This window comes from Oryzias melastigma, linkage group LG4 (genome assembly GCF_002922805.2).
Source record: "Oryzias melastigma strain HK-1 linkage group LG4, ASM292280v2, whole genome shotgun sequence".
NCBI lineage: Eukaryota > Metazoa > Chordata > Actinopteri > Beloniformes > Adrianichthyidae > Oryzias > Oryzias melastigma.
The window spans coordinates 16,855,935-16,867,301 of record NC_050515.1 but is presented as its reverse complement, the minus strand read 5'-3'; the positions used below and the strand labels follow the sequence as shown (position 1 = coordinate 16,867,301).

General features: G+C 39.1%; 1 long non-coding RNA gene across 2 annotated transcripts in view; it reads left to right on the top strand.

The window, feature by feature from the left end:
* The window catches only part of LOC112150550, a 12,580-nt gene extending 1,213 nt beyond the window's left edge, over nt 1-11,367 (top strand). Inside the window, exons 2-3 of one of the 2 annotated variants that reach the window (XR_004947766.1) lie at nt 4,674-4,842; nt 11,153-11,367. This is a non-coding gene — a long non-coding RNA (uncharacterized LOC112150550). Of the gene's footprint in view, nt 1-4,673; nt 4,843-4,945; nt 9,822-11,152 lie in introns of those variants that run through there. The other variant, XR_002919983.2, reaches the window with a different exon arrangement.

Here is an 11,367-nt window from a genome sequence, read left to right as displayed (position 1 = left end):
ACTCTGTAGAAATAGATTTCACTCTGAGGTTATGTGCTTTGGACTTTTTTGTTGGTTTAACGTTCGTTTTTCTTTATTTCACTGTTTTTATTGTAGCTTATAAATTATACGTTGCGTATATGCGTATAAAATCACCAAACAAAGGTTAATCTTCGCTGAACTTTTCCAGCTTCAGCCTGAATTAGACACAGACGTCTGAGGAGCGCGAGACAAAAATGAAAGGACCTGATCGTAATCCTAACCTTAACCAGGAACGACGTCATTTAGAAAAGAGCCGGAGGATTTCTGACCACGTGATCAAAACGAAACCTAAAAAGCCATTCTCCCGAGCCGCCGTTATTGAAGCTGTTTACATCCGCGGTCTCGTGGTAGAGGCGTGGAAAGAGGCAGACGGTTGCAATAAACTCACTCCTGATTGGCGACAGTACTTCCTGTAGATTCCATGACTCAGCTATGACTCGGACCAATCGGTGGAGATTGTTTGCAAATGGCGGTATCCGTTTCAGGAATTGACGGTGAAAGCGGCGGCCTACTTTCGCGAGGAGAGGAAGTGATGCATTTCCAATGGGGGACCTCATTGCTCGCTCAGTCCATTATTTTTACAGTCTATGGGTCACATCCTCCAGTTTTGAGATTAAGATAGTGGTCCTGTGAGCATGAGAGGTTTTGCATTCAAATGAAGGATAGATTGTCTCGTACTCTATCAGTGTAACAGTTAAAATATAGAAAGACGCACCTTTGCGGGGGGTTGACCCATATGGGTTATGTGGGTCTTTGGGTTGTCTGGGCCATTGGAGGGCCAAAGAGAGGACCAGCTGGTTTAAGGTGGATCTTAAAGAGAGTCACTGTGTGTCTTTAGACGTTCAATTGTTGTCAGCACCGTCTCTAATAGTTAAACAGTAGTTGGAGTGAACTAGAAGACTTAGAATTTTTCTGAAGTAAGGTATACCTTGATGTGCCAGACTTTGCCTTCATGGTCAGGTCAGTCACTTGTTACAGCATTAACAGTAAACAAGGAAACTCAAATTATGCTATTAGTAATTTTTCTCCTTCATCTTTCTCACCTTTCTTTCCCACTGTTAATGAGATTCTTTGCATTTTTAGGTGCTTTGGGGTCAGCTCTCAACAAAGACCAAAACACAAGAAGGAAAATCTTTAATTTACTGTGGTTAAAAAAAGAAGAAATGTTTGATTCTTTGGGCTTTTTCATTCTTTTTTGGGGCTAAAAGTCATTTTGGTAGTAGCGGTGAAACCGGAAAAGTGAAGTAAGTTAAAAACAACAACAACAACAAAAATATTGTCATTAATGAAAAATAAAATATAGACAATAAATGTTTAGAAAAAAATTGCTCACTGGGATGAAAAATCCCATGTTTTTGGTTTACCTTTTATTCATATAAATGCTAGACCTCCTCACATAAAATTTACTGTATTATTGCAGAGATATTAATAAATCTGAGAACATTTGTGTAAGAAGTCCGACCTAGGTTGAAGCAGTGCTGTTATACAACTGTAGACAAAAATCAAAACAACAAATAGTACATAAAAAATGTGGCTTTGATTATAATTGTTATACAGATTTACCCAATTCCTTCCTTCCATCAAGATCAAAGTGGAATTAAGGCATCAAAAACCCATCTGTGATAATTTATTTTACAATAATAAAAGTTTGTTTATTTTATAATTATGTTTCTTAAATCTTAATATTGAACACAACTGTTTAAAATACCAAAGAATGCTGTTCTGTGACTTCTTGACTAGTAGTTTTTCTACAATTTCCACCATTCCTGGCTGTGTTGTGAGAAATTCCACAGAGAGCTGATAGACCACACCTCTGTTTAATCTGGCCATTCATGATAACTTCTTTTTTTTTAAATCGAAAGTTGTGCACCAATCAAATCCATGGGAGGCTTTTATTTTCTATGTTCCCTCTAATTGAAGCAGACATTTCCCCGAAAGCCATCAGTTTGACGCAAAGCTTTAATAAGTTGTCAAATGTTCAGCTGCATCACCTGCAAGTAGTTTTTGAGTGGTTCTGAGCACGCTGTGGCCCTTTAAAGCTCCACTCCTGTTTACATTTTGAACAAATAAGCCCACAGTCACCATCTTGAAGCTGACCAACAACTCCTGGAGGATGGTGTGTGGTTTGGTAATGTGCCCATAAAACCCAGATGTTACCTCCTATCTGCAGATCCTCTAATGAGCTGTGGCATCAGAGGCGGAAATGAGTGGAATCTATCTCTTAAGTTTTGGCCAGGGCTGCTTCTTTCTTAATTAAACTGTTGCTGTAATTGCTAAAAGAGGAAAAATTCAAACACATCTGGTTGATGCTTCAGACCTTTGACCTGAGGCGGCGTTCATGCAGTGGGATGACACGGACCCTAGAATAGTGACCTCAGGAAGGTTGATGGTAAAAACAGAGACTTCCGGTCACGGCCGATTACGGTGCAACTGGTTCCTTTTTATTCCGCATGTGTTTAAGGACCCACCGATGAAGATTGTGTTGTGGCGTTTTTCACAAGACGGAGGACATATATTAAGAAAATTAAGATTAAAACAGGGTATTTTATATTTAAATCATTGTGAATCAGGAGAAGACAAAAAAATGCTGTTGAAAAAAGCTTGTAGGTGTGAACAACAGCAGGCCACAAGCTCCGTGCTCCACTCTATTCCGATGCATCCACTTGCAGACAAGTAGATCCATGTATGTCTTCATTTTACTCTTCTGAGCTAATATCTAACTAAAATCTGTACAACTGGATAACTCCGATATTGTTAATGCTGTAAACTATAGGCAAGTGAGTAAACAGATGGCCTGTCCTTTCTTGATTTCTCTGTGTGCCTGCCAAGGGACTACGGATGTAAATTAGCATGGTTGTCAATCTGGAACATTTACATCTATGACTCTGAATAGATGTTCATTAATATACATGGTCCCTAAAAAAAAAAAAAAGATGGATGATGGGAAGTAGGGACAGGCTTACTTCGCGCCAACAGTCCCGCCCACAACTCAGAAGCTAATTTCTTGCTGCTCTGCAGAACTATGTGCACAACACAGTTTTTAGTAAATTTTTGGCTAAAAATGGCATACTCATGATTGACATACCATTGTAATACTTACACAGTCGATCAAAAGATGATCAGAGTGGGACTATGAAGTGGATCTCAAGAGAAAATATACATTTCCATGTACCGAGAGCATCTTGCAATATCCGTGTACACTCTCTGGGGTTTTGTTTTCTTTTTCCTGATTCTCTCTTCTTTACAGCTTTCTTTTTGCCTTAAATTCCTGTCATCTGCCTCTTTCTTTTGGTATCCACAGCCCCTTATAGCACACAGACACTTGCATACAACACTGTGTTTTCATTGGTCACTTAACACTCAGTGCTATTTCCAACCGAAGAGAGTAGCATTCTCCGGCTCATTACAATTACACCCGGCTCGGTTTTTCCCCATAGCCTGTTTGGGGCTTGTGGCTGGAGGCCGGAACAAAATCGAAGAAGGAGACGGGGCACAAGGGGGGTAAAAAGGGGGGGAATAGATGAGGGAGATCTGGGTCAAAAGGACAGACAGCGGGTGAGTGGGTTGGGTGTTGGGGCTGATCATCCCCATCACATGTTTCAAGGAGTCCTACTGCGTGCTGCTTTAGACTAAACACACACAAGCACTGAACCCTTTTGCTCTTTCTGATGCTTTGATTTCGCCCACTCCTCCAACAGCCCCCCCCAACACACACACATTCACACACACACATGTCCATGCAGACACACTTTCATAGCCCCTTTTTTATCCATAAAAATGTGTTGATCTGGCCGATGTTGTGAGAAGGGTGATAGCATTTTTTGGAGCCTTACATCTCAGCGTTGATGTCAAAATGATTAATGTTACTGTTTGAGTCATTTTTTAAAAATGTTTTATTATTGTTTCATGTTCTTCAAAACACAAAAGGAGAAAGTCCACATGAAAGGCAGCCTCTCAAATTCAGAAATATTTAGCATTTTGGTTCTCCTGATGGCTTAAAAAAATATCAAAGGTTTCAAAGAAATGTTTGGGCAACAAATGCTTCCATGCTAGTCAAATCATCACTTTGAGTTGAAAATTTGTAATGTCAGATCAGTTGCCTGATGGCTGCAGCACTTTACTGTTGCAGCATTGGACTCTTGCCCAGGCAACTTCTTGTTAGAATACATTTTTCAAGTATCTTCCATGAAAAAGTACAAAAATAATCTGGAAAACCAAAAATATAATGTACTAGTCATACTTCCAAGAAAATATATTTATATAGCCTGGGTAACTTTGATTTCTTTTTCATGTTGTGGATCTAAAAGTGTTACAGAAAAGTAGCTGTGATGTTACATTTATGACTAAAGGCTGTCTGCATAGCACATTGGTCCCTGAAAAAAACAAAAGCCTCCATATCTGTATGTTCTGCACATGTCACAGAAGAATGCTTTGAGCCAGAGCCAGCAGCATTTACTTTTCTACGGCATAATTCCAATGACTCTATTCCGTTCTGTCTGCCAATCAACTCTAAAAAGTGCAGAGTTTGTCAGAAGTAGACACTCTGGATAAATATCTGCTTAATGTTTGGAATGATTGATCAATCTGACTGTCTGCTATAGGTTGGTTGGATATAATTGGAACAAATACAAGATAAATCCTTCTGTTTTCAGCTGAAGAGTAAGCTGTCAGACTTTGAAGGAATTGCTGCACGCAGCAGGCAGACAGGATTCTATGAAGACAGAGAATATGTGTGCCAAAAGTGATGACCTCCTGCACGGAGGTATGCTTCCGACGTGCTTCTGATCTGCTTCTGTGAAGAGGACAACTTTGCATTCATGGGTATGTCTGCTTCTATTCCTGCCCATATTTGAAATGTTGCAGACACTAAAACGTTCACTCTAGTGCTTTGCAACACTTTTCAATATGTTTTTTTCTGTTGCAGTTTAAAACAACCCTCATCTCACAAACATGTGAGTTTGTGGGCAGACACCCATCTGGAACTTTCTTAACTATTTATCCTGACTTCATATTTACACTGCTAATAACATGTTACAGATGTGAGACAAACCTTGTTCCACTCTGAAAAGTTTGTCTGCTCTACAGGATGATGGAATTGATTTTGAAGTTTGATGATCTGCAGTTGTATTAAGATTTTTTTGGAAAGTTCTAAGCATAATCGTCACAGAGAAGACACATTACTTGTGATTGGAGGAAAAGTATTCTGCGATCTTGTTGCTGGCATAGATTGGTATTTCGGGCACTTTTCCCACCAGAGTTGTTTTGCCTGAACCAGAAGGTATTTCCTCAGATAATGAAACAGAATATGGATTCTAAAAACATGTCTTTCATTTGTGTGAGATTTAGCCCTGGTCTGTCTCACTGGTCTTAATGCAGATGAACTGATCAGCAGATTCCAGTCAGGAAGAGTGTGAGGTAAGTGTTTTGTGACGGGACCTTCTGAAAACCATGTGGCCAGTTACACAAATAGTAGTCTGATGTAGTCTGATGTAAATGGATCAACTTAACAGCAAAATATACCTAAATATACTTTTCCCATCTTTATTAATGGTTTTAATGTCCCCAAGAAATCAAATACATTTTTTCATTTAGTTTATTTTTGTGAAGAAAGGTGGCCTTAGTCAGGAGCACTGTCTTTTAAAGGAAACACAACTGTTAAACTTTCAATGTATAATACCTTTGAGACCATGTTTGCCTTTTTTGTTTTGGAAAAGCCAGAATTCTGTGTTTTTTCTCGTTCCTATTTCTTTCCTCCTCGGAGTATTGTACGATAGCAATTTGTCAAACTAGGTTATAGACAGATAGAAGTACCACTGAAATGGAGATTGGCAAAAATGTATTTAGTCAGTCACCAATTGTTCAAGTTCTCCCACTTGAAAAGATAGGAGTGTCAGATTTATGAGTGAAAAGGCATTGAGCAAGGGCATTGAAGATGAAACGTGTCTGGGTCTTTCAGCATGGGAACAATCCTTAACACACTGCCCGGGTAATGTAGGAGTGGCTTTAAGAAGCATTTCAAGATCCTGGAGTGGTCAAGCCAGTCTCCAGATGTCAACCGCATAGAAAATCTGTGGAGGGAGTTGAAAGTCCGGTTCCCCAGTGACAGTCCCAAAACATCACTGCTCTAGAGGAGATCTGCATGAAGGAATGGACCAAAATACCAGCAACAGTTTTTCAAAACCTTGTGAAGATTTACAGAAAACATTTGACTACTGCGATTGCCTACGAAGGGTATATAGCAAAGTATTGAGTTGAACTTTTGTTATTGACCAAATATTTATTTTCCACCGGTACCGGTCCACATCCTGAGGGTTGGGGACTTCTAATTAGCGTATGCATATTTTCCTTGTCTGTGGCCGGGTACCAAGCGGACCTCAGACTGGTACTGGATTGTGGCCTGGAGGTTGGAGACCCCTGATTTAATTGGAACTGCCAGCATGTCACAAAATGACCAGTTGGGGACCCAAAAATGTCAAAAAGTAACACAGAGGGGGCCCCAACCATACATTCATATATATGAGTTGGGAGTGAGAATGCATTGTGTAGTCAAACTATGTACTATTTTAATTGCTACCACAAACACTTGCCTAAACATACTTATGCCATTTTGTCATTCATGTATTCATTATAACATTTCAGGTTGAATGTCTTTATGTAAATTCTTTGTGTGCCATAAGAAGAACAAATTTGATTGACATTTCTACCATCCTAAAAATACAAGTGATCTTCAAACTTCAGGTGAATTTTGCATTTTAGCTTCCATTATACCCCAATTTGTATTCACTTGACAAGTAACTAAAAGGTTTTTGCATTTGTAGCATAAAGTAGTGTTCTCACACAATAAAAAAAAAAGTTTAATGAATAGACTGGCGAGTTGTCCAGGGTGTACCCCGCCTTTACCCATCAGTCGCTGGGACAGGCTCCGGCAACCCTGTTGCCCCAAAGGGTTATTGCGGGTCAAAAAGATTAATGAATTTATAGATGGGAATCAAATGAATAACTGTCGTGATTCTTGGAATCACATCCCATTTTTGAAGAAAGAGAAAATTGATCTTTTTACCCCAAACGGAAAAATGTTTTTGTACGTTTTGAGCAGCTGTTTCCCTGCGTCTATGATGATCTGTCCTGCTGTTAGTGTCTGTGTGATGGGGCGTGCACAGAAAGGATTGAGGGCACATTTCACACCTAGGGGGCAGCTCAGCAGGGAGGTTGGCAGTTGATGAGCAGTGTGCACCTGGCTGAGGCCTCTCAGTCTTCCTGAGACGTTCTCGGTTAATAGATCAAAGAAGTAATTCCCACTTTATCCAATCGCTCCTCCTCCTTGAGGTCCTCAGACTGTTTCATCCCTCCAGCTTTTTGCTTGACAGTCTGCAAAGTGCCCTCCTCCATCATTCTCCCTACACTGCTGACCCACCTGTATCCTTGATGCCAGCGGTGAACCTGAAGCCCTGCGCTGTGGGATTTTCTGACTCATTAGGTCTGCTCAGTCAAGTGGAGCAGCCTGCAGATTCCTACCGGCCAAGTTCATCAACCCAGTCGGTGGCTCCAACTGTGAGATGATAAGAGAAAAAAGGTTCCAGCCGTTAGAGGCCACCATGTCTTTGTTTAGTGTGAAATGAGATGAGAAGGAGGGGGGACAAAAGATCAGGAGGGCAGGGGGTGTCAATCAAAGCTTGCAGATGGGGCTCAGTGGAAATTGGTCAGCAGGGTAGAGAGCCAGCACATTTAAGGTGGAATTCACTGTCTGGTTACAAGAGCGTTAATGGCTGTCTGCTACATGGCTTCTTGCCGTGGAAACAGGTGTCTGTTTGACCCTGAATTGCAGAACATGCCCCGCTGACCTGCAAAGTTCTAAGACATGTGGTAAAAACAGGGAAATACCTGAGGACAATTGATCTTATTCAAAAAGACAATTCTGACACATTTCTAAGGGAGATAAAGCTTTAACTTTTTTAAAAAAGGTTGGTAAATCAGTTTAAGTTGTTGCCATTTACAGGATTTTTCAGAACTGTAAATTGCTTGTCAGACAGCATTGAAGGTGGTGAAATCTTATTCAATGAGGACAATATTACCGTCCTCTCAGTTCTCTTCATCTTAAGTTGGTTAAGGCCAGGAGTTAGCAACCTGCGGCTCTGGAGCCACATGTGGCTCTTTTACCCCCTCCCTTGTGGCTCTGTAGTTAAAGAAAAATAAAAAGTGTAAAATTAGAAAGTAAGTGAATCACAAGTTCAACTAATAGATTTTTGAGTGCTATTTACTAATTTGAGGCCAGTAAGCAAAGCCAGAATTTTGGCACCCTGTAGGCATATTATAAAGCAGAAATGTAATGTTTTTAGGTGCAAAAATACGGTACGGGTAATTTAATTGGCTCTGATTTAATTTTGGTAAGTTAGATTTACAAATTTCTCACTGAAATTCGCACCAAAAGTAAAATAATTTTTTTTTAATTAATCACTGCTGACATGTTGCTATACTGATCCCTTGTGATATCAGGTGCTTTTATTTTGAAAGGAAATTTTGAACCTCTGTCAAAAGTTAATAAAAGGCTAATTTTTTATATATTTGTTTTATTTATGCCCAAAGAAACAATAGCTGATTTACATTTATCATAATAACAACAACATAAATACAAATTATTGGTTTTCTAAATGGTGAAGTTAGACTTTGTGACTCCTACTGGGTTGTTGCATGTAAGAAATCTACCCGAACGGCTCATTAAGTTTTAAAGGTTTCAGACCCCTGATTTATGCACAAAAATATGCATGTTTAACCCTTCTAGTTTCCCAGAATATATCAAAAATATTTGCAAAAGCAAATCCTAATTAGCCCTTAATTTATTTCCTCAATTCTTAAATGGAAATTACCAGTTTTTTTCAAAGGTTCCTTTTTTGATTTTTTTTTTTTTTTTAGCTCTCAATATAAAATAAAAGCTTATGGCAACTCAAAAAGCCCAATAGAGGCCAGCTGCTTTGTGACAGATGCCAGAAAAATGCAATAATTGCTAACAGAGACCCAACAGGACCAGTGGTGCTGATAGGTGTGCTGACTAAAATTCCCCAGTGTGACCCACTACTGACGAAAAGCAGCTACACTGTTAGCTGTAGACATGAAGCAGCACAATTAGGTGTGATACAAAGATTGCCTCACGGTTTGTTATTAATTTTATATATATATATTTTTTTCATTTTTTTTGTTTTGTACTTTTTTCCCCGTTAGAATTTGTCTAAGCAAAATCAAAAGTTTGACATGTTTTCCTTTTCATTTCAGTGTTGTCCCAAATATTTTTTTATAGCAATTCAAATCAGATCTGACTAAAGTTGTTGAGTTTGTGACTTGGTAAAGACATTTATGAGTTTCTAACATTTTTTCTTTAGCCTTATTTGTCCAATTTCTTCCTTCTTAGATTGCAAAGATTCTTTTTAGATTTCGAAATTTTAAGTGTTTTCTTTCAAAAAATCAGAAATGAAAAAAAGCAAGCCTACAGATATAGCCGCTCAGCAGGGTGTCCATGTCTCTGTGCTGCAAATGAAAATGCAGAATAATCAGAGTGGACAGCAGCAATATCTAGAATGACATCATAGTAAAACCCTGTTAGCAACCAAACACAAACAGGAAAAACGTGTATAATTATAACCCAAGCAGACCAGACTATGACAGTTTTTCGTCCCTAACAGTGATTTATGTCCAACTTTGAAGATGGCCATCTTGTTTCAATTAGCCGCATTCCCTGCTGTTGAGCTTCAATTTTCCTTTGTGTTATCCAGAATAAGATGCATTTGGTGTAAAAAGAAAAAAAAAAACACCAGCAGACACCATGCAACATGCAGGGCACAGATAAAAGTTGAACGCCTTAATTGCCACAGGCGGCTCGTTTGAAGGAAATTGTTCACAGACAACTTCTTTGGACCGGCAGCAGGACTTCCTCTACGCTTTGTTTTTGGAAACATTTCATGAACCCCTGGATGTCGTGGTTACCTTAATTCTTTCTCACTTTGTAAATTTACAGGATGACTTCAAAGAGCTATTTGTGTCAATTAGTGCAAAAGTGACTTAAAGTAAGCAAGAGTATTTCAGTGTTTTTCAAACTGCAAATAAAGAATGAATATTGATAGAAAAAACAAACTTTTTTTTTCTTTTTGGACCATTCATTTTTGCCCTTTGTAGCTCCTGTTACATAATATTTGACATAGCGACTGTCTGGGCTTGTTAATACTTGGGTTTCCATGCCGTCCAGCGTCCAGCAGAGCCAGTTAGCCCAACAGCCTGGAAGTCATGGTGTTTTTGACCCTAGGTCTCCCTCTGTCTGGAAAGCACGTGCAGTTATTTGCCCTTTTTTTTTTTTTTTTTTTTTTACATTTTTTTGGCACAATTCTTGCAAGAAGTTGTGCGACTGAAGAGGTTAAAGAAATGCAGTGAGGCAAACATCCCAGCTTCACATGTCAGATGGAGAATTGTGGTCCTGTGACCTGAAATTCTTCTGATATGTATTTGCTGAGAGAGTCATTACTTTATCCAGTGCTTAGTTTTCAGTTTTGACTCAAAAGATTAAATTTGAGCTTCTAAAAAAATGTATTAACAACTATGAAGAGCGTTTAATATAATTTGTGACAAAAAGGATAGTAAAGAGATTTGCAGAAGTTTAAAAATATTTGTATTCTTTTTGAGGGAAAGCAGCTGATAATTTAATTATTGTTACTGTTAAAGTCCCTACCTTTTAAATCAGAAAATAAAATGTTTTAGTTACTTGTCAAAGGTTGTTCAAAGCAATGATCTGTGACTAAGTTATGTACCTTTTGACCATGTTAAATTGTGATTCTGCATGGAGTCTTGGGCCTTGAGTCACGGTTGATGGTGTTGTAAAGCATATTACATGGATTGGATGAGGAATGCAATCACTGAAGACCTAGGGGCAAAATACACATTTCTTTTAATTATTCCTTATAGTTAAAGTTCAATTTTTGTTAGTCATTAGATTTGAACTCACGTCTTTCTAGTCTTGGGGCAGACACTCTACCACAAGACCACTGAGTTGGAAACTGGATTGTAGATACAGGAGTGTCCTGAGGACCCAAAAGACCAGTGCAGACAATTCATGTGTTTATTTTACCAACATTAACATCTTTTTATTTAGGATCTAGTTACAAGGACATGGTTGAGGGAAGACCCAGGACACGCTGGAGAGACTACGTTTCTCGGCTGGTCTAGGAACGCCTCGGGGTCCCCCTAAAGGAGCTGGAGGAAGTGGATGGGGAGAGGGATGTCTGGTCAACTTTACTTAGACTGCTGCCCCCATGACCCCGTGAGTGGAAGAGATGAATGGATGGATAAAGATAAGATAAAATTAAA